The following is a 27293-nucleotide window of genomic DNA, read 5'->3' on the forward strand; positions in this document are numbered from 1 at the left end:
TATGCACACTACCACACTACTTAGTATGCACACTACCACACTACCTGGAATGCACACTACCACACTACTTAGTATGCACACTACCACACTGCTTAGTATGCACACTACCACACTGCTTAGTATGCACACTACCACATTACTTAGTATGCGCACTACCACACAATTTAGTATGCATACTACCACACTACTTAGTATGCACACTACCACACTACTTGGAATGCACACTACCACACTATTTAGTATGCACACTACCACACTACGTAGTATGCACACTACCACACTACGTAGTATGCACACTACCACACTACGTAGTATGCACACTACCACACTACGTAGTATGCACACTACCACACTACGTAGTATGCACACTACCACACTACTTAGTATGCACACTACCACACTACCTGGAATGCACACTACCACACTACTTAGTATGCACACTACCAATCTACTTAGTATGCACACTACCACACTGCTTAGTATGCACACTACCACACTGCTTAGTATGCGCACTAGCACACAATTTAGTATGCACACTACCACACTACTTAGTATGCACACTACCACACTACTTAGTATGCACACTACCACACTACCTGGAATGCACACTACCACACTACTTAGTATGCACACTACCAATCTACTTAGTATGCACACTACCACACTACTTAGTATGCACACTACCACACTGCTTAGTATGCACACTACCACATTACTTAGTATGCGCACTAGCACACAATTTAGTATGCACACTACCACACTATTTAGTATGCACACTACCACACTACGTAGTATGCACACTACCACACTACGTAGTATGCACACTACCACACTACGTAGTATGCACACTACCACACTACGTAGTATGCACACTACCACACTACTTAGTATGCACACTACCACACTACCTGGAATGCACACTACCACACTACTTAGTATGCACACTACCAATCTACTTAGTATGCACACTACCACACTACTTAGTATGCACACTACCACACTGCTTAGTATGCGCACTAGCACACAATTTAGTATGCACACTACCACACAATTTAGTATGCACACTACCACACTACTTAGTATGCACACTACCACACTACTTAGTATGCACACTACCACACTACCTGGAATGCACACTACCACACTACTTAGTATGCACACTACCAATCTACTTAGTATGCACACTACCACACTACTTAGTATGCACACTACCACACTGCTTAGTATGCACACTACCACATTACTTAGTATGCGCACTAGCACACAATTTAGTATGCACACTACCACACTGCTTAGTATGCACACTACCACACTACTTGGAATGCACACTACCACACTATTTAGTATGCACACTACCACACTACTTAGTATGCACACTACCACACTACTTAGTATGCACACTACCACACTACCTGGAATGCACACTACCACACTACTTAGTATGCACACTACCACACTACTTAGTATGCACACTACCACACTACTTAGTATGCACACTACCACACTACTTAGTAGGCACACTACTTAGTATGCACACTACCACACTATTTAGTATGCACACTACCACACTACTTAGAATGCACACTACCACACTACTTAGTAGGCACACTACCACACTACTTAGTAGGCACACTACCACACTACTTAGTATGCACACTACCACACTACTTGGAATGCACACTACCACACTACTTGGAATGCACACTACCACACTACTTAGTAGGCACACTACCACACTACTTAGTAGGCACACTACCACACTACTTAGTATGCACGCTACTACACTACTTAGTATGCACACTACCACACTACTTAGTAGGCACACTACCACACTACTTAGTAGGCACACTACCACACTACTTAGTATGCACACTACCACACTACTTAGTATGCACACTACCACACTACTTGGAATGGATGACCGGTATGTAGCTTCAGTTGAAATGGTTCTCACCAAACAAAGCTCTTCTCTCTCAGGGTTTACCATGACAACCACTTAAAGGGACAGTACACGAGGTAGGTATATCAAACCATCCAGATTGGTCTGGTAACACTTAAAGGGACAGTACACTAGGTAGGTATATCAAACCATCCACTCTGGTCTGGTAACACTTAAAGGGACAGTACACGAGGTAGGTATATCAAACCATCCACTCTGGTCTGGTAACACTTAAAGGGACAGTACACGAGGTAGGTATATCAAACCATCCACTCTGGTCTGGTAACACTTAAAGGGACAGTACACGAGGTAGGTATATCAAACCATCCACTCTGGTCTGGTAACACTTAAAGGGACAGTACACGAGGTAGGTATATCAAACCATCCACTCTGGTCTGGTAACACTTAAAGGGACAGTACACTAGGTAGGTATATCAAACCATCCACTCTGGTCTGGTAACACTTAAAGGGACAGTACACGAGGTAGGTATATCAAATCATCCACTCTGGTCTGGTAACACTTAAAGGGACAGTACACGAGGTAGGTATATCAAACCATCCAGATTGGTCTGGTAACACTTAAAGGGACAGTACACTAGGTAGGTATATCAAACCATCCACTCTGGTCTGGTAACACTTAAAGGGACAGTACACGAGGTAGGTATATCAAACCATCCACTCTGGTCTGGTAACACTTAAAGGGACAGTACACGAGGTAGGTATATCAAATCATCCAGACTGTCTGTTATAATTACTTTCCAGGTGTGCGGGGGACAAGAGGACAAAGTCCCCAAAGTGAAATAACTTTAACATGGAAAATGTGTTTGTTTTTTGTTGCAATAGAATCCTATGATTTCACATTGGGTCAGTCTCCTAAGTGACTCCCCTCATTTACAGCCCGGAGGTAGTATGTCAAACATTATCCAACTGGCAGGAAGAGAAAGCTGTGCTTTACTTATTCACTTGTTGACATCAATAAATTAACATAATATTGAAGCAGTTTGGTTCCATTGGTTGTTTAGCTGTTGATTGGTTGAAACAAAGCGAGAGGCGGGTCTCTCAGAAGAGAGACGATCAAAGGCAGCGCTTATCTTGTTGACTGATTAATTCAGATGAACCAGGAAGTCAATCAACCAATCAAAGACAAAGCTGAGCGGCGGCAGCTGTAGCTCATTACACAACACTCGACTCTGCATCACATTGGAGGGTTCAGAGGGCGGGGTGGAGAGGCTGATCACGAACACACACACACAGGGACGCACACACACACACACACACACACAGGGACGCACACACACACACACACACACACCCACAGGGACAGGGACGCACACACACACAGGGACGCACACACACAGGGACGCACACACACACAGGCACGCACACACACACACAGGCACGCACACACACACACACACACACACACACACACACACACACACACACACACACACACAGGCACGCACACACACACACACACACACACACACACACACACACACACACACACACACACACACACACACAGGGACGCACACACACACACACAGGGACGCACACACACACACAGGGACGCACACACACACACAGGGACGCACACACACACCAGCTCCAAGCGTCGGCAGGGACAATAGGCCCTTTCACGCTGATATCATCATCCTACAACTTTAATGCTGCTATTCAGACCTTTATGTGAATATAGGAGAACAGCATGAGAGGAGAGGAGAGGAGAGGTGGAGAGGAGAGGAGAGGAGAGGAGAGGAGAGGAGAGGAGAGGAGAGGAGAGGAGAGGAGAGGAGAGGAGAGGAGAGGAGAGGAGAGGTGGGGAGGAGGAGAGGAAAGGTGGAGAGGAGAGGTGGAGAGGTGGGGAGGAGAGGAGGAGAGGAGGAGAGGAGGAGAGGAGGAGAGGAAAGGTGGAGAGGAGAGGTGGAGAGGTGGGGAGGAGAGGAGGAGAGGTGGGGAGGAGAGGGGAGGAGAGGAGAGGAAAGGTGGAGAGGAGAGGTGAGGAGGAGAGGTGATGAGGAGGAGAGGAAGAGAGGAAGAGAGGAGGAAAGGTGGAGAGGTGGAGAGGAGGAGAGGTGGAGAGGAGGAGAGGTGGAGAGGAGGAGAGGTGGAGAGGTGGAGAGGAAGAGAGGTGGAGAGGAGGAGAGGTGAAGAGGTGAAGAGGTGGAGAGGTGGAGAGGAAGAGAGGTGGAGAGGTGGAGAGGAAGAGAGGCATTCTACGCAATTAAAAAGCAAATTCAAATTGAAATACCTATTAAAATTTGGCTAAAACTAATTGAATATGTCATTGAACCAATTGCACTTTATGGCAGCGAGGTGTGGGGTCCACTTGCAAAACAAGATTTCATCAAATGGGACAAACATCCCATTGAAACCCTGCATGCAGAGTTCTGTAAGATTCTCCTACATGTCCAGAGGAAAACTACAAACAATGCATGCAGGGCAGAATTAGGCAAATATCCACTAATAATAAAAACTCAAAAAAGAGCAATTAAGTTTTGGAAACATCTAAAATACAGTGACCCCCTCTCATATCACTACCAAGCCCTGCAATACCAGGATCTGAGCAAAGAAAAGAGTCCCCTCATCCAGCTGGTCCTGGGGCTGAGTTCACAAACCTGTTCTACTAACACACTGAAGCCTCAGGACCAGAACATCCAATCAATCAGAATAAACCAAATTACAACACAGTCAAAACAAAACTACATTGCTTATTGGGAAACACAAGCACAAGCACAGAGCAAAATGCAGTGCTATCTGGCCCTAAATCGACAGTACACCGTGGCTAACTATTTGACTATGGTTACTGATCAAAACCTTAGAAAAACCTTGACAAAGTACAGGCTCAGTGAGCACAGCCTTGCCATTGAGAAGGGTAGACACAGGAAAACCTGGCTCCCTGTAGAGGAAAGGCTGTGCAACCACTGCACAACAGCAGAACCTGAGACGGAGCTGCATTTCCTGACAAATTGTCAAAAATATAAAACAATTAGAGAGTGTCATTTCCCCAAATTTGAAACTCTTATTCAAGGTTTCAAAGACCTCTCTGATGAGGATAGGCTACCCGTCCTGTTGGGGGAGGACGCAGAGAGCTGTGGGTTGGCAGCGCACTACATTGCTGCCTGCCATAAGTTGAGGGACAGTGTCTGACAGACCAATCAACCTGCACATGTCCTCTACTGTATGCTTACTGTTATTGTTGAATGTGTTGGTTATTTTGACACTTAGTTATTGTTGTTACTGTTGTCCCGTTGACCTTTTTGATTCTCATTTTTATATTGTAAATAAGCTTTGGCAATATGTACATTGTTACGTCATGCCAATAAAGCAAATTGAATTGAATTGAATTGAATTGAGAGGTGGGGAGGAGAGGAGGAGAGGAGGAGAGGAGGAGAGGTGGGGAGGAGAGGAGGAGAGGAGAGGTGGAGAGGTGGGGAGGAGAGGGGAGTGGAGAGGTGGAGAAATGGGGAGGAGAGGAGAGTGGGAAGGAGGAGAGTGGAGAGGAGGAGAGGTAGAGAGAAGGGGAGGAGAGGAGGAGAGGAAGAGAGGAGGAGAGGGGAGGAGGAGAGGAGGAGAGGTGGAGAGGAGAGGTGGGGAGGAGAGGAGAGTGGAGAGGTAGAGAGGAGAGGAGGAGAGGAGAGTGGAGAGGAGGAGAGTGGAGAGGAGGAGAGGAAGAGGGGGGAGGAGGAGAGGAGAGGTGGGGAGGAGAGGAGAGTGGAGAGGTAGAGAGGAGAGGAGGAGAGGAGAGTGGAGAGGAGGAGAGAGGAGGAGAGTGGAGAGGAGGAGAGGAGGAGAGGAGAGGTGGGGAGGAGAGGAGGAGAGGAGGAGAGGAGAGGTGGAGAGAAAATTACACTGACGTCATCAGAGCGCGACGTATGTTTGTTGTTGTTGAACGCTGTCAAACGTCCAAACTAAAACCTGTCGAACATTGAAACCTGAACTAGCTGACTCGGCGGTTCTCGAATGGAGGTCGCTATTGAACGTTTCCAGCGTTGCCGGAGCTACGTTTACTTTGCTTTGTTCCGGGACAATGTGGACTGCGTTGACTTTCAATGTTGCAACTGCTTGCTTGCGGAAGACTACAGGAGCGAAGTAGCTACTCTTAGCAAGCAAGTACCAGACCTACATCAGCTACTGGGCCCACCTACGTTATATTTTTCTTCCACCCCAGTAGCAGGACGCCGCTCTAGTCTAGGGGGAGTTTCGCGGCCGTGTCGGCTCTCCACAGCTGACTGGCCGATGCTCAGCAGGGTTCCATCCCCGAAGGGTCTCCCCTTTCCCTGGATAACGGAGCTAATCTCGACCCAACCAACCAGACATGGAGGTACGTCACATGGATGGACGTCACATGGTGTTACGTCACATGGTGGTACGTCACATGGAGGTACGTCACATGGATGGACGTCACACGGTGGTACGTCATAAGGAGGTACGTCACACGGAGGTACGTCACACGGAGGCACGTCACACGGAGGCACGTCACACGGAGGCACGTCACACGGAGGCACGTCACACAGAGGTACGTCACACGGAGGCACGTCACACGGAGGTACGTCACACGGAGGTACGTCACACGGAGGTACGTCACACGGAGGTACGTCACACTGAGGTACGTCACACGGAGGTACGTCACATGGAGGTACGTCACACGGAGGGATGTCACACGGAGGTACGTCACACGGAGGTACGTCACATGGAGTTACGTCACATGGAGTTACGTCACATGGAGTTACGTCACTCGGCGTGGAAGTCGTAGAAGGCGTCCTCTGGCAACGGGGGTCTCCATGGAGATGTTGAGCCCGGAACTGACACAGACTAGAAACAGCTTTGCCGCCCTGGATCCAGAGGTTCCGTTAACTTCTTCCTTGGGGGCTTCCCAATCAAGATCGGATACGGAGGTACCTGTCTTTTCGTCCTCGGTTCTGTCTCCCTCTCCGGTGGCTTCTACCTCGGGTTCAGATCCTCGGAGCTCCCAGCCTCACCAGACCGTGAGGCTGCCTGAGTGACCGGCCAATTCAACATCACCAGCTGTCATCATAGGCAGCTCTATGGTGAGAAACATCTCGGTTCCCCAAGACAAAAAACCCTGTGCTACCCAGGAGCACGAGTACAGGACATCACAAGGCTGCTTCCCACTGTTCTACCCAGGAATACAGGACACCACAAGGCTGCTTCCCACTGTTCTACCCAGGAGTACAGGACATCACAAGGCTGCTTCCTACTGTTCTACCCAGGAGTACAGGACATCACAAGGCTGCTTCCTACTGTTCTACCCACGAGTACAGGACATCACAAGGCTGCTTCCTACTGTTCTACCCAGGAGTACAGGACATCACAAGGCTGCTTCCTACTGTTCTACCCAGGAGTACAGGACATCACAAGGCTGCTTCCTACTGTTCTACCCAGGAGTACAGGACATCACAAGGCTGCTTCCTACTGTTCTACCCAGGAGTACAGGACATCACAAGGCTGCTTCCTACTGTTCTACCCAGGAGTACAGGACATCACAAGGCTGCTTCCTACTGTTCTACCCACGAGTACAGGACATCACAAGGCTGCTTCCTACTGTTCTACCCAGGAGTACAGGACATCACAAGGCTGCTTCCTACTGTTCTACCCAGGAGCACGAGTACAGGACATCACAAGGCTGCTTCCTACTGTTCTACCTAGGAGTACAGGACATCACAAGGCTGCTTCCTACTGTTCTACCCAGGAGTACAGGACATCACAAGGCTGCTTCCTACTGTTCTACCCAGGAGTACAGGACATCACAAGGCTGCTTCCTACTGTTCTACCCAGGAGTACAGGACATCACAAGACTGCTTCCTACTGTTCTACCCAGGAGTACAGGACATCACAAGACTGCTTCCTACTGTTCTACCCAGGAGTACAGGACATCACAAGGCTGCTTCCTACTGTTCTACCCAGGAGTACAGGACATCACAAGGCTGCTTCCTACTGTTCTACCCAGGAGCACGAGTACAGGACATCACAAGGCTGCTTCCTACTGTTCTACCCAGGAGTACAGGACATCACAAGGCTGCTTCCTACTGTTCTACCCAGGAGTACAGGACATCACAAGGCTGCTTCCTACTGTTCTACCCAGGAGTACAGGACATCACAAGGCTGCTTCCTACTGTTCTACCCAGGAGTACAGGACATCACAAGGCTGCTTCCTACTGTTCTACCCAGGAGTACAGGACATCACAAGGCTGCTTCCTACTGTTCTACCCAGGAGTACAGGACATCACAAGGCTGCTTCCTACTGTTCTACCCAGGAGTACAGGACATCACAAGGCTGCTTCCTACTGTTCTACCCAGGAGTACAGGACATCACAAGGCTGCTTCCTACTGTTCTACCCAGGAGTACAGGACATCACAAGGCTGCTTCCTACTGTTCTACCCAGGAGTACAGGACATCACAAGGCTGCTTCCTACTGTTCTACCCAGGAGTACAGGACATCACAAGGCTGCTTCCTACTGTTCTACCCAGGAGTACAGGACATCACAAGGCTGCTTCCTACTGTTCTACCCAGGAGTACAGGACATAACAAGGCTGCTTCCTACTGTTCTACCCAGGAGTACAGGACATCACAAGGCTGCTTCCTACTGTTCTACCCAGGAGTACAGGACATCACAAGGCTGCTTCCTACTGTTCTACCCAGGAGTACAGGACATCACAAGGCTGCTTCCTACTGTTCTACCCAGGAGTACAGGACACCACAAGGCTGCTTCCTACTGTTCTACCCAGGAGTACAGGACATCACAAGGCTGCTTCCTACTGTTCTACCCAGGAGTACAGGACATCACAAGGCTGCTTCCTACTGTTCTACCCAGGAGTACAGGACATCACAAGACTGCTTCCTACTGTTCTACCCAGGAGTACAGGACATCACAAGGCTGCTTCCTACTGTTCTACCCAGGAGTACAGGACATCACAAGACTGCTTCCTACTGTTCTACCCAGGAGTACAGGACATCACAAGGCTGCTTCCTACTGTTCTACCCAGGAGTACAGGACATCACAAGGCTGCTTCCTACTGTTCTACCCAGGAGTACAGGACATCACAAGGCTGCTTCCTACTGTTCTACCCAGGAGTACAGGACATCACAAGGCTGCTTCCTACTGTTCTACCCAGGAGTACAGGACATCACAAGACTGCTTCCTACTGTTCTACCCAGGAGTACAGGACATCACAAGGCTGCTTCCTACTGTTCTACCCAGGAGTACAGGACATCACAAGACTGCTTCCTACTGTTCTACCCAGGAGTACAGGACATCACAAGACTGCTTCCTACTGTTCTACCCAGGAGTACAGGACATCACAAGGCTGCTTCCTACTGTTCTACCCAGGAGTACAGGACATTACAAGGCTGCTTCCTACTGTTCTACCCAGGAGCACGAGTACAGGACATTACAAGGCTGCTTCCTACTGTTCTACCCAGGAGTACAGGACATCACAAGGCTGCTTCCTACTGTTCTACCCAGGAGTACAGGACATTACAAGGCTGCTTCCTACTGTTCTACCCAGGAGTACAGGACATCACAAGGCTGCTTCCTACTGTTCTACCCAGGAGTACAGGACATCACAAGGCTGCTTCCTACTGTTCTACCCAGGAGTACAGGACATCACAAGGCTGCTTCCTACTGTTCTACCCAGGAGTACAGGACATCACAAGGCTGCTTCCTACTGTTCTACCCAGGAGTACAGGACATCACAAGGCTGCTTCCTACTGTTCTACCCAGGAGTACAGGACATCACAAGGCTGCTTCCTACTGTTCTACCCAGGAGTACAGGACATCACAAGGCTGCTTCCTACTGTTCTACCCAGGAGTACAGGACATCACAAGGCTGCTTCCTACTGTTCTACCCAGGAGTACAGGACATCACAAGGCTGCTTCCTACTGTTCTACCCAGGAGTACAGGACATCACAAGGCTGCTTCCTACTGTTCTACCCAGGAGTACAGGACATCACAAGGCTGCTTCCTACTGTTCTACCCAGGAGTACAGGACATCACAAGGCTGCTTCCTACTGTTCTACCCAGGAGTACAGGACATCACAAGGCTGCTTCCTACTGTTCTACCCAGGAGTACAGGACATCACAAGGCTGCTTCCTACTGTTCTACCCAGGAGTACAGGACATCACAAGGCTGCTTCCTACTGTTCTACCCAGGAGTACAGGACATCACAAGGCTGCTTCCTACTGTTCTACCCAGGAGCACGAGTACAGGACATCACAAGGCTGCTTCCTACTGTTCTACCCAGGAGTACAGGACATCACAAGGCTGCTTCCTACTGTTCTACCCAGGAGTACAGGACATCACAAGGCTGCTTCCTACTGTTCTACCCAGGAGTACAGGACATCACAAGGCTGCTTCCTACTGTTCTACCCAGGAGTACAGGACATCACAAGGCTGCTTCCTACTGTTCTACCCAGGAGTACAGGACATCACAAGGCTGCTTCCTACTGTTCTACCCAGGAGCACGAGTACAGGACATCACAAGGCTGCTTCCTACTGTTCTACCCAGGAGTACAGGACATCACAAGGCTGCTTCCTACTGTTCTACCCAGGAGCACGAGTACAGGACATCACAAGGCTGCTTCCTACTGTTCTACCCAGGAGTACAGGACATCACAAGGCTGCTTCCTACTGTTCTACCCAGGAGTACAGGACATCACAAGGCTGCTTCCTACTGTTCTACCCAGGAGTACAGGACATTACAAGGCTGCTTCCTACTGTTCTACCCAGGAGTACAGGACATCACAAGACTGCTTCCTACTGTTCTACCCAGGAGTACAGGACATCACAAGGCTGCTTCCTACTGTTCTACCCAGGAGTACAGGACATCACAAGGCTGCTTCCTACTGTTCTACCCAGGAGTACAGGACATCACAAGGCTGCTTCCTACTGTTCTACCCAGGAGTACAGGACATCACAAGGCTGCTTCCTACTGTTCTACCCAGGAGTACAGGACATCACAAGGCTGCTTCCTACTGTTCTACCCAGGAGTACAGGACATCACAAGGCTGCTTCCTACTGTTCTACCCAGGAGTACAGGACATCACAAGACTGCTTCCTACTGTTCTACCCAGGAGTACAGGACATCACAAGGCTGCTTCCTACTGTTCTACCCAGGAGTACAGGACATCACAAGACTGCTTCCTACTGTTCTACCCAGGAGTACAGGACATCACAAGACTGCTTCCTACTGTTCTACCCAGGAGTACAGGACATCACAAGGCTGCTTCCTACTGTTCTACCCAGGAGTACAGGACATTACAAGGCTGCTTCCTACTGTTCTACCCAGGAGTACAGGACATCACAAGGCTGCTTCCTACTGTTCTACCCAGGAGTACAGGACATCACAAGGCTGCTTCCTACTGTTCTACCCAGGAGTACAGGACATCACAAGGCTGCTTCCTACTGTTCTACCCAGGAGTACAGGACATCACAAGGCTGCTTCCTACTGTTCTACCCAGGAGTACAGGACATCACAAGGCTGCTTCCTACTGTTCTACCCAGGAGCACGAGTACAGGACATCACAAGGCTGCTTCCTACTGTTCTACCCAGGAGTACAGGACATCACAAGGCTGCTTCCTACTGTTCTACCCAGGAGTACAGGACATCACAAGGCTGCTTCCTACTGTTCTACCCAGGAGTACAGGACATCACAAGGCTGCTTCCTACTGTTCTACCCAGGAGTACAGGACATCACAAGGCTGCTTCCTACTGTTCTACCCAGGAGTACAGGACATCACAAGGCTGCTTCCTACTGTTCTACCCAGGAGTACAGGACATCACAAGGCTGCTTCCTACTGTTCTACCCAGGAGTACAGGACATCACAAGGCTGCTTCCTACTGTTCTACCCAGGAGTACAGGACATCACAAGGCTGCTTCCTACTGTTCTACCCAGGAGTACAGGACATCACAAGGCTGCTTCCTACTGTTCTACCCAGGAGTACAGGACATCACAAGGCTGCTTCCTACTGTTCTACCCAGGAGTACAGGACATCACAAGACTGCTTCCTACTGTTCTACCCAGGAGTACAGGACATCACAAGGCTGCTTCCTACTGTTCTACCCAGGAGTACAGGACATCACAAGACTGCTTCCTACTGTTCTACCCAGGAGTACAGGACATCACAAGGCTGCTTCCTACTGTTCTACCCAGGAGTACAGGACATCACAAGGCTGCTTCCTACTGTTCTACCCAGGAGTACAGGACATCACAAGGCTGCTTCCTACTGTTCTACCCAGGAGTACAGGACATCACAAGACTGCTTCCTACTGTTCTACCCAGGAGCACGAGTACAGGACATAACAAGGCTGCTTCCTACTGTTCTACCCAGGAGTACAGGACATCACAAGGCTGCTTCCTACTGTTCTACCCAGGAGTACAGGACATCACAAGGCTGCTTCCTACTGTTCTACCCAGGAGTACAGGACATCACAAGGCTGCTTCCTACTGTTCTACCCACGAGTACAGGACATCACAAGGCTGCTTCCTACTGTTCTACCCAGGAGTACAGGACATCACAAGGCTGCTTCCTACTGTTCTACCCAGGAGTACAGGACATCACAAGGCTGCTTCCTACTGTTCTACCCAGGAGTACAGGACATCACAAGGCTGCTTCCTACTGTTCTACCCAGGAGTACAGGACATCACAAGACTGCTTCCTACTGTTCTACCCAGGAGCACGAGTACAGGACATAACAAGGCTGCTTCCTACTGTTCTACCCAGGAGTACAGGACATCACAAGGCTGCTTCCTACTGTTCTACCCAGGAGTACAGGACATCACAAGGCTGCTTCCTACTGTTCTACCCAGGAGTACAGGAAATCACAAGGCTGCTTCCTACTGTTCTACCCAGGAGTACAGGACATCACAAGGCTGCTTCCTACTGTTCTACCCTGGAGTACAGGACATCACAAGGCTGCTTCCTACTGTTCTACCCAGGAGTACAGGACATCACAAGGCTGCTTCCTACTGTTCTACCCAGGAGTACAGGACATCACAAGGCTGCTTCCTACTGTTCTACCCAGGAGTACAGGACATCACAAGGCTGCTTCCTACTGTTCTACCCAGGAGTACAGGACATCACAAGGCTGCTTCCTACTGTTCTACCCAGGAGTACAGGACATCACAAGGCTGCTTCCTACTGTTCTACCCAGGAGTACAAGACATCACAAGACTGCTTCCTACTGTTCTACCCAGGAGTACAGGACATCACAAGGCTGCTTCCTACTGTTCTACCCAGGAGTACAGGACATCACAAGGCTGCTTCCTACTGTTCTACCCAGGAGTACAGGACATCACAAGGCTGCTTCCTACTGTTCTACCCAGGAGTACAGGACATCACAAGGCTGCTTCCTACTGTTCTACCCAGGAGTACAGGACATCACAAGGCTGCTTCCTACTGTTCTACCCAGGAGTACAGGACATCACAAGGCTGCTTCCTACTGTTCTACCCAGGAGTACAGGACATCACAAGGCTGCTTCCTACTGTTCTACCCAGGAGTACAGGACATCACAAGGCTGCTTCCTACTGTTCTACCCAGGAGCACGAGTACAGGACATCACAAGGCTGCTTCCTACTGTTCAACCCAGGAGTACAGGACATCACAAGACTGCTTCCTACTGTTCTACCCAGGAGGACGAGTACAGGACATCACAAGGCTGCTTCCTACTGTTCTACCCAGGAGCACGAGTACAGGACACCACAAGGCTGCTTCCTACTGTTCTACCCAGGAGCACGAGTACAGGACATTACAAGGCTGCTTCCTACTGTTCTACCCAGGAGCACGAGTACAGGACATCACAAGGCTGCTTCCTACTGTTCTACCCAGGAGTACAGGACATCACAAGGCTGTTTCCTACTGTTCTACCCAGGAGTACAGGACATCACAAGGCTGCTTCCTACTGTTCTACCCAGGAGTACAGGACATCACAAGGCTGTTTCCTACTGTTCTACCCAGGAGTACAGGACATCACAAGACTGCTTCCTACTGTTCTACCCAGGAGTACAGGACATCACAAGGCTGCTTCCTACTGTTCTACCCAGGAGAACAGGACATCACAAGGCTGCTTCCTACTGTTCTACCCAGGAGTACAGGACATCACAAGGCTGCTTCCTACTGTTCTACCCAGGAGCAGGAGTACAGGACATCACAAGGCTGCTTCCTACTGTTCTACCCAGGAGTACAGGACATCACAAGGCTGCTTCCTACTGTTCTACCCAGGAGTACAGGACATCACAAGGCTGCTTCCTACTGTTCTACCCAGGAGTACAGGACATCACAAGGCTGCTTCCTACTGTTCTACCCAGGAGTACAGGACATCACAAGGCTGCTTCCTACTGTTCTACCCAGGAGTACAAGACATCACAAGACTGCTTCCTACTGTTCTACCCAGGAGTACAGGACATCACAAGGCTGCTTCCTACTGTTCTACCCAGGAGTACAGGACATCACAAGGCTGCTTCCTACTGTTCTACCCAGGAGTACAGGACATCACAAGGCTGCTTCCTACTGTTCTACCCAGGAGTACAGGACATCACAAGGCTGCTTCCTACTGTTCTACCCAGGAGTACAGGACATCACAAGGCTGCTTCCTACTGTTCTACCCAGGAGTACAGGACATCACAAGGCTGCTTCCTACTGTTCTACCCAGGAGTACAGGACATCACAAGGCTGCTTCCTACTGTTCTACCCAGGAGTACAGGACATCACAAGGCTGCTTCCTACTGTTCTACCCAGGAGCACGAGTACAGGACATCACAAGGCTGCTTCCTACTGTTCTACCCAGGAGTACAGGACATCACAAGACTGCTTCCTACTGTTCTACCCAGGAGGACGAGTACAGGACATCACAAGGCTGCTTCCTACTGTTCTACCCAGGAGCACGAGTACAGGACACCACAAGGCTGCTTCCTACTGTTCTACCCAGGAGCACGAGTACAGGACATTACAAGGCTGCTTCCTACTGTTCTACCCAGGAGCACGAGTACAGGACATCACAAGGCTGCTTCCTACTGTTCTACCCAGGAGTACAGGACATCACAAGGCTGTTTCCTACTGTTCTACCCAGGAGTACAGGACATCACAAGGCTGCTTCCTACTGTTCTACCCAGGAGTACAGGACATCACAAGGCTGTTTCCTACTGTTCTACCCAGGAGTACAGGACATCACAAGACTGCTTCCTACTGTTCTACCCAGGAGTACAGGACATCACAAGGCTGCTTCCTACTGTTCTACCCAGGAGAACAGGACATCACAAGGCTGCTTCCTACTGTTCTACCCAGGAGTACAGGACATCACAAGGCTGCTTCCTACTGTTCTACCCAGGAGCAGGAGTACAGGACATCACAAGGCTGCTTCCTACTGTTCTACCCAGGAGTACAGGACATCACAAGGCTGCTTCCTACTGTTCTACCCAGGAGTACAGGACATCACAAGACTGCTTCCTACTGTTCTACCCAGGAGTACAGGACATCACAAGACTGCTTCCTACTGTTCTACCCAGGAGTACAGGACATCACAAGGCTGCTTCCTACTGTTCTACCCAGGAGTACAGGACATCACAAGACTGCTTCCTACTGTTCTACCCAGGAGTACAGGACATCACAAGACTGCTTCCTACTGTTCTACCCAGGAGTACAGGACATCACAAGGCTGCTTCCTACTGTTCTACCCAGGAGCACGAGTACAGGACATCACAAGGCTGCTTCCTACTGTTCTACCCAGGAGCACGAGTACAGGACATCACAAGGCTGCTTCCTACTGTTCTACCCAGGAGTACAGGACATCACAAGACTGCTTCCTACTGTTCTACCCAGGAGTACAGGACATCACAAGACTGCTTCCTACTGTTCTACCCAGGAGTACAGGACATCACAAGGCTGCTTCCTACTGTTCTACCCAGGAGTACAGGACATCACAAGACTGCTTCCTACTGTTCTACCCAGGAGTACAGGACATCACAAGGCTGCTTCCTTCTGTTCTACCCAGGAGTACAGGACATCACAAGGCTGCTTCCTACTGTTCTACCCAGGAGTACAGGACATCACAAGGCTGCTTCCTACTGTTCTACCCAGGAGTACAGGACATCACAAGACTGCTTCCTACTGTTCTACCCAGGAGTACAGGACATCACAAGGCTGCTTCCTACTGTTCTACCCAGGAGTACAGGACATCACAAGGCTGCTTCCTACTGTTCTACCCAGGAGTACAGGACATCACAAGGCTGCTTCCTACTGTTCTACCCAGGAGTACAGGACATCACAAGGCTGCTTCCTACTGTTCTACCCAGGAGTACAGGACATCACAAGGCTGCTTCCTACTGTTCTACCCAGGAGTACAGGACATCACAAGACTGCTTCCTACTGTTCTACCCAGGAGTACAGGACATCACAAGGCTGCTTCCTACTGTTCTACCCAGGAGCACGAGTACAGGACATCACAAGGCTGCTTCCTACTGTTCTACCCAGGAGTACAGGACATCACAAGACTGCTTCCTACTGTTCTACCCAGGAGGACGAGTACAGGACATCACAAGGCTGCTTCCTACTGTTCTACCCAGGAGCACGAGTACAGGACACCACAAGGCTGCTTCCTACTGTTCTACCCAGGAGCACGAGTACAGGACATTACAAGGCTGCTTCCTACTGTTCTACCCAGGAGCACGAGTACAGGACATCACAAGGCTGCTTCCTACTGTTCTACCCAGGAGTACAGGACATCACAAGGCTGTTTCCTACTGTTCTACCCAGGAGTACAGGACATCACAAGGCTGCTTCCTACTGTTCTACCCAGGAGTACAGGACATCACAAGGCTGCTTCCTACTGTTCTACCCAGGAGTACAGGACATCACAAGGCTGCTTCCTACTGTTCTACCCAGGAGTACAGGACATTACAAGGCTGCTTCCTACTGTTCTACCCAGGAGTACAGGACATCACAAGACTGCTTCCCACTGTTCTACCCAGGAGTACAGGACATCACAAGGCTGCTTCCTACTGTTCTACCCAGGAGTACAGGACATCACAAGGCTGCTTCCTACTGTTCTACCCAGGAGTACAGGACATCACAAGGCTGCTTCCTACTGTTCTACCCAGGAGTACAGGACATCACAAGGCTGCTTCCTACTGTTCTACCCAGGAGTACAGGACATCACAAGGCTGCTTCCTACTGTTCTACCCAGGAGCACGAGTACAGGACATCACAAGGCTGCTTCCTACTGTTCTACCCAGGAGTACAGGACATCACAAGGCTGCTTCCTACTGTCCTACCCAGGAGTACAGGACATCACAAGGCTGCTTCCTACTGTTCTACCCAGGAGTACAGGACATCACAAGGCTGCTTCCTACTGTTCTACCCAGGAGTACAGGACATCACAAGGCTGCTTCCTACTGTTCTACCCAGGAGTACAGGATATCACAAGGCTGCTTCCTACTGTTCTACCCAGGAGCACGAGTACAGGACATCACAAGGCTGCTTCCTACTGTTCTACCCAGGAGTACAGGACATCACAAGGCTGCTTCCTACTGTTCTACCCAGGAGTACAGGACATCACAAGGCTGCTTCCTACTGTTCTACCCAGGAGTACAGGACATCACAAGACTGCTTCCTACTGTTCTACCCAGGAGTACAGGACATCACAAGGCTGCTTCCTACTGTTCTACCCAGGAGCACGAGTACAGGACATCACAAGGCTGCTTCCTACTGTTCTACCCAGGAGTACAGGACATCACAAGACTGCTTCCTACTGTTCTACCCAGGAGGACGAGTACAGGACATCACAAGGCTGCTTCCTACTGTTCTACCCAGGAGCACGAGTACAGGACACCACAAGGCTGCTTCCTACTGTTCTACCCAGGAGCACGAGTACAGGACATTACAAGGCTGCTTCCTACTGTTCTACCCAGGAGCACGAGTACAGGACATCACAAGGCTGCTTCCTACTGTTCTACCCAGGAGTACAGGACATCACAAGGCTGTTTCCTACTGTTCTACCCAGGAGTACAGGACATCACAAGGCTGCTTCCTACTGTTCTACCCAGGAGTACAGGACATCACAAGGCTGCTTCCTACTGTTCTACCCAGGAGTACAGGACATCACAAGGCTGCTTCCTACTGTTCTACCCAGGAGTACAGGACATTACAAGGCTGCTTCCTACTGTTCTACCCAGGAGTACAGGACATCACAAGACTGCTTCCCACTGTTCTACCCAGGAGTACAGGACATCACAAGGCTGCTTCCTACTGTTCTACCCAGGAGTACAGGACATCACAAGGCTGCTTCCTACTGTTCTACCCAGGAGTACAGGACATCACAAGGCTGCTTCCTACTGTTCTACCCAGGAGTACAGGACATCACAAGGCTGCTTCCTACTGTTCTACCCAGGAGTACAGGACATCACAAGGCTGCTTCCTACTGTTCTACCCAGGAGCACGAGTACAGGACATCACAAGGCTGCTTCCTACTGTTCTACCCAGGAGTACAGGACATCACAAGGCTGCTTCCTACTGTTCTACCCAGGAGTACAGGACATCACAAGGCTGCTTCCTACTGTTCTACCCAGGAGTACAGGACATCACAAGGCTGCTTCCTACTGTTCTACCCAGGAGTACAGGACATCACAAGGCTGCTTCCTACTGTTCTACCCAGGAGTACAGGACATCACAAGGCTGCTTCCTACTGTTCTACCCAGGAGTACAGGACATCACAAGGCTGCTTCCTACTGTTCTACCCAGGAGTACAGGACATCACAAGGCTGCTTCCTACTGTTCTACCCAGGAGTACAGGACATCACAAGGCTGCTTCCTACTGTTCTACCCAGGAGTACAGGACATCACAAGGCTGCTTCCTACTGTTCTACCCAGGAGTACAGGACATCACAAGGCTGCTTCCTACTGTTCTACCCAGGAGTACAGGACATCACAAGGCTGCTTCCTACTGTTCTACCCAGGAGTACAGGACATCACAAGGCTGCTTCCTACTGTTCTACCCAGGAGTACAGGACATCACAAGGCTGCTTCCTACTGTTCTACCCAGGAGTACAGGACATCACAAGGCTGCTTCCTACTGTTCTACCCAGGAGTACAGGACATCACAAGGCTGCTTCCTACTGTTCTACCCAGGAGTACAGGACATCACAAGGCTGCTTCCTACTGTTCTACCCAGGAGTACAGGACATCACAAGGCTGCTTCCTACTGTTCTACCCAGGAGTACAGGACATCACAAGGCTGCTTCCTACTGTTATACCCAGGAGTACAGGACATCACAAGGCTGCTTCCTACTGTTCTACCCAGGAGTACAGGACATCACAAGGCTGCTTCCTACTGTTCTACCCACGAGTACAGGACATCACAAGGCTGCTTCCTACTGTTCTACCCAGGAGTACAGGACATCACAAGGCTGCTTCCTACTGTTCTACCCAGGAGTACAGGACATCACAAGGCTGCTTCCTACTGTTCTACCCAGGAGCACGAGTACAGGACATCACAAGGCTGCTTCCTACTGTTCTACCCAGGAGTACAGGACATCACAAGGCTGCTTCCTACTGTTCTACCCAGGAGCACGAGTACAGGACATCACAAGGCTGCTTCCTACTGTTCTACCCAGGAGTACAGGACATCACAAGGCTGCTTCCTACTGTTCTACCCAGGAGTACAGGACATCACAAGGCTGCTTCCTACTGTTCTACCCAGGAGTACAGGACATTACAAGGCTGCTTCCTACTGTTCTACCCAGGAGTACAGGACATCACAAGACTGCTTCCTACTGTTCTACCCAGGAGTACAGGACATCACAAGGCTGCTTCCTACTGTTCTACCCAGGAGTACAGGACATCACAAGGCTGCTTCCTACTGTTCTACCCAGGAGTACAGGACATCACAAGGCTGCTTCCTACTGTTCTACCCAGGAGTACAGGACATCACAAGGCTGCTTCCTACTGTTCTACCCAGGAGTACAGGACATCACAAGGCTGCTTCCTACTGTTCTACCCAGGAGTACAGGACATCACAAGGCTGCTTCCTACTGTTCTACCCAGGAGTACGAGTACAGGACATCACAAGGCTGCTTCCTACTGTTCTACCCAGGAGTACAGGACATCACAAGGCTGCTTCCTACTGTTCTACCCAGGAGTACAGGACATCACAAGGCTGCTTCCTACTGTTCTACCCAGGAGTACAGGACATCACAAGGCTGCTTCCTACTGTTCTACCCAGGAGTACAGGACATCACAAGACTGCTTCCTACTGTTCTACCCAGGAGTACAGGACATCACAAGGCTGCTTCCTACTGTTCTACCCAGGAGTACAGGACATCACAAGGCTGCTTCCTACTGTTCTACCCAGGAGCACGAGTACAGGACATCACAAGGCTGCTTCCTACTGTTCTACCCAGGAGTACAGGACATCACAAGGCTGCTTCCTACTGTTCTACCCAGGAGTACAGGACATCACAAGGCTGCTTCCTACTGTTCTACCCAGGAGTACAGGACATCACAAGGCTGCTTCCTACTGTTCTACCCAGGAGTACAGGACATCACAAGACTGCTTCCTACTGTTCTACCCAGGAGTACAGGACATCACAAGGCTGCTTCCTACTGTTCTACCCAGGAGTACAGGACATCACAAGGCTGCTTCCTACTGTTCTACCCAGGAGTACAGGACATCACAAGGCTGCTTCCTACTGTTCTACCCAGGAGTACAGGACATCACAAGGCTGCTTCCTACTGTTCTACCCAGGAGTACAGGACATCACAAGGCTGCTTCCTACTGTTCTACCCAGGAGTACAGGACATCACAAGGCTGCTTCCTACTGTTCTACCCAGGAGTACAGGACATCACAAGGCTGCTTCCTACTGTTCTACCCAGGAGTACAGGACATCACAAGGCTGCTTCCTACTGTTCTACCCACGAGTACAGGACATCACAAGGCTGCTTCCTACTGTTCTACCCAGGAGTACAGGACATCACAAGGCTGCTTCCTACTGTTCTACCCAGGAGTACAGGACATCACAAGGCTGCTTCCTACTGTTCTACCCAGGAGCACGAGTACAGGACATCACAAGGCTGCTTCCTACTGTTCTACCCAGGAGTACAGGACATCACAAGGCTGCTTCCTACTGTTCTACCCAGGAGTAAAGGACATCACAAGGCTGCTTCCTACTGTTCTACCCAGGAGTACAGGACATCACAAGGCTGCTTCCTACTGTTCTACCCAGGAGTACAGGACATCACAAGGCTGCTTCCTACTGTTCTACCCAGGAGCACGAGTACAGGACATCACAAGGCTGCTTCCTACTGTTCTACCCAGGAGTACAGGACATCACAAGACTGCTTCCTACTGTTCTACCCAGGAGGACGAGTACAGGACATCACAAGGCTGCTTCCTACTGTTCTACCCAGGAGCACGAGTACAGGACACCACAAGGCTGCTTCCTACTGTTCTACCCAGGAGCACGAGTACAGGACATTACAAGGCTGCTTCCTACTGTTCTACCCAGGAGCACGAGTACAGGAAATCACAAGGCTGCTTCCTACTGTTCTACCCAGGAGTACAGGACATCACAAGGCTGCTTCCTACTGTTCTACCCAGGAGTACAGGACATCACAAGGCTGCTTCCTACTGTTCTACCCAGGAGTACAGGACATTACAAGGCTGCTTCCTACTGTTCTACCCAGGAGTACAGGACATCACAAGGCTGCTTCCTACTGTTCTACCCAGGAGTACAGGACATCACAAGACTGCTTCCTACTGTTCTACCCAGGAGTACAGGACATCACAAGGCTGCTTCCTACTGTTCTACCCAGGAGTACAGGACATCACAAGGCTGCTTCCTACTGTTCTACCCAGGAGTACAGGACATCACAAGGCTGCTTCCTACTGTTCTACCCAGGAGTACAGGACATCACAAGACTGCTTCCTACTGTTCTACCCAGGAGTACAGGACATCACAAGGCTGCTTCCTACTGTTCTACCCAGGAGTACAGGACATCACAAGACTGCTTCCTACTGTTCTACCCAGGAGTACAGGACATCGCAAGGCTGCTTCCTACTGTTCTACCCAGGAGTACAGGACATCACAGGGCTGCTTCCTACTGTTCTACCCAGGAGCACGAGTACAGGACATCACAAGGCTGCTTCCTACTGTTCTACCCAGGAGTACAGGACATCACAAGGCTGCTTCCTACTGTTCTACCCAGGAGTACAGGACATCACAAGACTGCTTCCTACTGTTCTACCCAGGAGTACAGGACATCACAAGGCTGCTTCCTACTGTTCTACCCAGGAGCACGAGTACAGGACATCACAAGGCTGCTTCCTACTGTTCTACCCAGGAGTACAGGACATCACAAGGCTGCTTCCTACTGTTCTACCCAGGAGTACAGGACATCACAAGGCTGCTTCCTACTGTTCTACCCAGGAGTACAGGACATCACAAGGCTGCTTCCTACTGTTCTACCCAGGAGTACAGGACATCACAAGGCTGCTTCCTACTGTTCTACCCAGGAGTACAGGACATCACAAGGCTGCTTCCTACTGTTCTACCCAGGAGTACAGGACATCACAAGGCTGCTTCCTACTGTTCTACCCAGGAGTACAGGACATCACAAGACTGCTTCCTACTGTTCTACCCAGGAGTACAGGACATCACAAGACTGCTTCCTACTGTTCTACCCAGGAGCACGAGTACAGGACATCACAAGGCTGCTTCCTACTGTTCTACCCAGGAGTACAGGACATCACAAGGCTGCTTCCTACTGTTCTACCCAGGAGTACAGGACATCACAAGACTGCTTCCTACTGTTCTACCCAGGAGTACAGGACATCACAAGGCTGCTTCCTACTGTTCTACCCAGGAGTACAGGACATCACAAGACTGCTTCCTACTGTTCTACCCAGGAGTACAGGACATCACAAGGCTGCTTCCTACTGTTCTACCCAGGAGTACAGGACATCACAAGGCTGCTTCCTACTGTTCTACCCAGGAGCACGAGTACAGGACATCACAAGGCTGCTTCCTACTGTTCTACCCAGGAGTACAGGACATCACAAGGCTGCTTCCTACTGTTCTACCCAGGAGTACAGGACATCACAAGGCTGCTTCCTACTGTTCTACCCAGGAGTACAGGACATCACAAGACTGCTTCCTACTGTTCTACCCAGGAGTACAGGACATCACAAGGCTGCTTCCTACTGTTCTACCCAGGAGTACAGGACATCACAAGGCTGCTTCCTACTGTTCTACCCAGGAGCACGAGTACAGGACATCACAAGACTGCTTCCTACTGTTCTACCCAGGAGTACAGGACATCACAAGGCTGCTTCCTACTGTTCTACCCAGGAGTACAGGACATCACAAGGCTGCTTCCTACTGTTCTACCCAGGAGCACGAGTACAGGACATCACAAGACTGCTTCCTACTGTTCTACCCAGGAGTACAGGACATCACAAGGCTGCTTCCTACTGTTCTACCCAGGAGTACAGGACATCACAAGGCTGCTTCCTACTGTTCTACCCAGGAGTACAGGACATCACAAGGCTGCTTCCTACTGTTCTACCCAGGAGTACAGGACATCACAAGACTGCTTCCTACTGTTCTACCCAGGAGTACAGGACATCACAAGACTGCTTCCTACTGTTCTACCCAGGAGTACAGGACATCACAAGGCTGCTTCCTACTGTTCTACCCAGGAGTACAGGACATCACAGGGCTGCTTCCTACTGTTCTACCCAGGAGCACGAGTACAGGACATCACAAGGCTGCTTCCTACTGTTCTACCCAGGAGTACAGGACATCACAAGGCTGCTTCCTACTGTTCTACCCAGGAGTACAGGACATCACAAGACTGCTTCCTACTGTTCTACCCAGGAGTACAGGACATCACAAGGCTGCTTCCTACTGTTCTACCCAGGAGCACGAGTACAGGACATCACAAGGCTGCTTCCTACTGTTCTACCCAGGAGTACAGGACATCACAAGGCTGCTTCCTACTGTTCTACCCAGGAGTACAGGACATCACAAGGCTGCTTCCTACTGTTCTACCCAGGAGTACAGGACATCACAAGACTGCTTCCTACTGTTCTACCCAGGAGTACAGGACATCACAAGGCTGCTTCCTACTGTTCTACCCAGGAGTACAGGACATCACAAGGCTGCTTCCTACTGTTCTACCCAGGAGCACGAGTACAGGACATCACAAGACTGCTTCCTACTGTTCTACCCAGGAGTACAGGACATCACAAGGCTGCTTCCTACTGTTCTACCCAGGAGTACAGGACATCACAAGGCTGCTTCCTACTGTTCTACCCAGGAGCACGAGTACAGGACATCACAAGACTGCTTCCTACTGTTCTACCCAGGAGTACAGGACATCACAAGGCTGCTTCCTACTGTTCTACCCAGGAGTACAGGACATCACAAGACTGCTTCCTACTGTTCTACCCAGGAGTACAGGACATCACAAGACTGCTTCCTACTGTTCTACCCAGGAGTACAGGACATCACAAGGCTGCTTCCTACTGTTCTACCCAGGAGTACAGGACATCACAAGGCTGCTTCCTACTGTTCTACCCAGGAGTACAGGACATCACAAGACTGCTTCCTACTGTTCTACCCAGGAGCACGAGTACAGGACATCACAAGGCTGCTTCCTACTGTTCTACCCAGGAGTACAGGACATCACAAGGCTGCTTCCTACTGTTCTACCCAGGAGTACAGGACATCACAAGGCTGCTTCCTACTGTTCTACCCAGGAGTACAGGACATCACAAGGCTGCTTCCTACTGTTCTACCCAGGAGTACAGGACATCACAAGGCTGCTTCCTACTGTTCTACCCAGGAGTACAGGACATCACAAGGCTGCTTCCTACTGTTCTACCCAGGAGTACAGGACATCACAAGGCTGCTTCCTACTGTTCTACCCAGGAGTACAGGACATCACAAGGCTGCTTCCTACTGTTCTACCCAGGAGTACAGGACATCACAAGGCTGCTTCCTACTGTTCTACCCAGGAGCACGAGTACAGGACATCACAAGGCTGCTTCCTACTGTTCTACCCAGGAGTACAGGACATCACAAGGCTGCTTCCTACTGTTCTACCCAGGAGTACAGGACATCACAAGGCTGCTTCCTACTGTTCTACCCAGGAGTACAGGACATCACAAGACTGCTTCCTACTGTTCTACCCAGGAGTACAGGACATCACAAGGCTGCTTCCTACTGTTCTACCCAGGAGTACAGGACATCACAAGGCTGCTTCCTACTGTTCTACCCAGGAGCACGAGTACAGGACATCACAAGGCTGCTTCCTACTGTTCTACCCAGGAGTACAGGACATCACAAGGCTGCTTCCTACTGTTCTACCCAGGAGTACAGGACATCACAAGGCTGCTTCCTACTGTTCTACCCAGGAGTACAGGACATCACAAGGCTGCTTCCTACTGTTCTACCCAGGAGTACAGGACATCACAAGGCTGCTTCCTACTGTTCTACCCAGGAGTACAGGACATCACAAGACTGCTTCCTACTGTTCTACCCAGGAGTACAGGACATCACAAGGCTGCTTCCTACTGTTCTACCCAGGAGTACAGGACATCACAAGGCTGCTTCCTACTGTTCTACCCAGGAGCACGAGTACAGGACATCACAAGGCTGCTTCCTACTGTTCTACCCAGGAGTACAGGACATCACAAGGCTGCTTCCTACTGTTCTACCCAGGAGTACAGGACATCACAAGACTGCTTCCTACTGTTCTACCCAGGAGTACAGGACATCACAAGGCTGCTTCCTACTGTTCTACCCAGGAGCACGAGTACAGGACATCACAAGGCTGCTTCCTACTGTTCTACCCAGGAGTACAGGACATCACAAGGCTGCTTCCTACTGTTCTACCCAGGAGTACAGGACATCACAAGGCTGCTTCCTACTGTTCTACCCAGGAGTACAGGACATCACAAGACTGCTTCCTACTGTTCTACCCAGGAGTACAGGACATCACAAGGCTGCTTCCTACTGTTCTACCCAGGAGTACAGGACATCACAAGGCTGCTTCCTACTGTTCTACCCAGGAGTACAGGACATCACAAGGCTGCTTCCTACTGTTCTACCCAGGAGTACAGGACATCACAAGGCTGCTTCCTACTGTTCTACCCAGGAGTACAGGACATCACAAGACTGCTTCCTACTGTTCTACCCAGGAGTACAGGACATCACAAGGCTGCTTCCTACTGTTCTACCCAGGAGTACAGGACATCACAAGGCTGCTTCCTACTGTTCTACCCAGGAGCACGAGTACAGGACATCACAAGACTGCTTCCTACTGTTCTACCCAGGAGTACAGGACATCACAAGGCTGCTTCCTACTGTTCTACCCAGGAGTACAGGACATCACAAGGCTGCTTCCTACTGTTCTACCCAGGAGTACAGGACATCACAAGGCTGCTTCCTACTGTTCTACCCAGGAGTACAGGACATCACAAGACTGCTTCCTACTGTTCTACCCAGGAGTACAGGACATCACAAGACTGCTTCCTACTGTTCTACCCAGGAGTACAGGACATCACAAGGCTGCTTCCTACTGTTCTACCCAGGAGTACAGGACATCACAGGGCTGCTTCCTACTGTTCTACCCAGGAGCACGAGTACAGGACATCACAAGGCTGCTTCCTACTGTTCTACCCAGGAGTACAGGACATCACAAGGCTGCTTCCTACTGTTCTACCCAGGAGTACAGGACATCACAAGACTGCTTCCTACTGTTCTACCCAGGAGTACAGGACATCACAAGGCTGCTTCCTACTGTTCTACCCAGGAGCACGAGTACAGGACATCACAAGGCTGCTTCCTACTGTTCTACCCAGGAGTACAGGATATCACAAGGCTGCTTCCTACTGTTCTACCCAGGAGTACAGGACATCACAAGGCTGCTTCCTACTGTTCTACCCAGGAGTACAGGACATCACAAGACTGCTTCCTACTGTTCTACCCAGGAGTACAGGACATCACAAGGCTGCTTCCTACTGTTCTACCCAGGAGTACAGGACATCACAAGGCTGCTTCCTACTGTTCTACCCAGGAGCACGAGTACAGGACATCACAAGACTGCTTCCTACTGTTCTACCCAGGAGTACAGGACATCACAAGGCTGCTTCCTACTGTTCTACCCAGGAGTACAGGACATCACAAGGCTGCTTCCTACTGTTCTACCCAGGAGCACGAGTACAGGACATCACAAGACTGCTTCCTACTGTTCTACCCAGGAGTACAGGACATCACAAGGCTGCTTCCTACTGTTCTACCCAGGAGTACAGGACATCACAAGACTGCTTC

The 27293-nt window shown here is 50.3% G+C and overlaps 1 protein-coding gene across 1 annotated transcript in view; it reads right to left on the reverse strand.

The window, feature by feature from the left end:
• The window catches only part of LOC129823350 (neurobeachin-like), a 402752-nt gene that overhangs the window by 280423 nt on the left and 95036 nt on the right, over positions 1–27293 (reverse strand). The gene's annotated exons all lie outside the window — the stretch shown is intronic.

This window comes from Salvelinus fontinalis, chromosome 25 (genome assembly GCF_029448725.1).
Source record: "Salvelinus fontinalis isolate EN_2023a chromosome 25, ASM2944872v1, whole genome shotgun sequence".
Classification (NCBI taxonomy): domain Eukaryota; kingdom Metazoa; phylum Chordata; class Actinopteri; order Salmoniformes; family Salmonidae; genus Salvelinus; species Salvelinus fontinalis.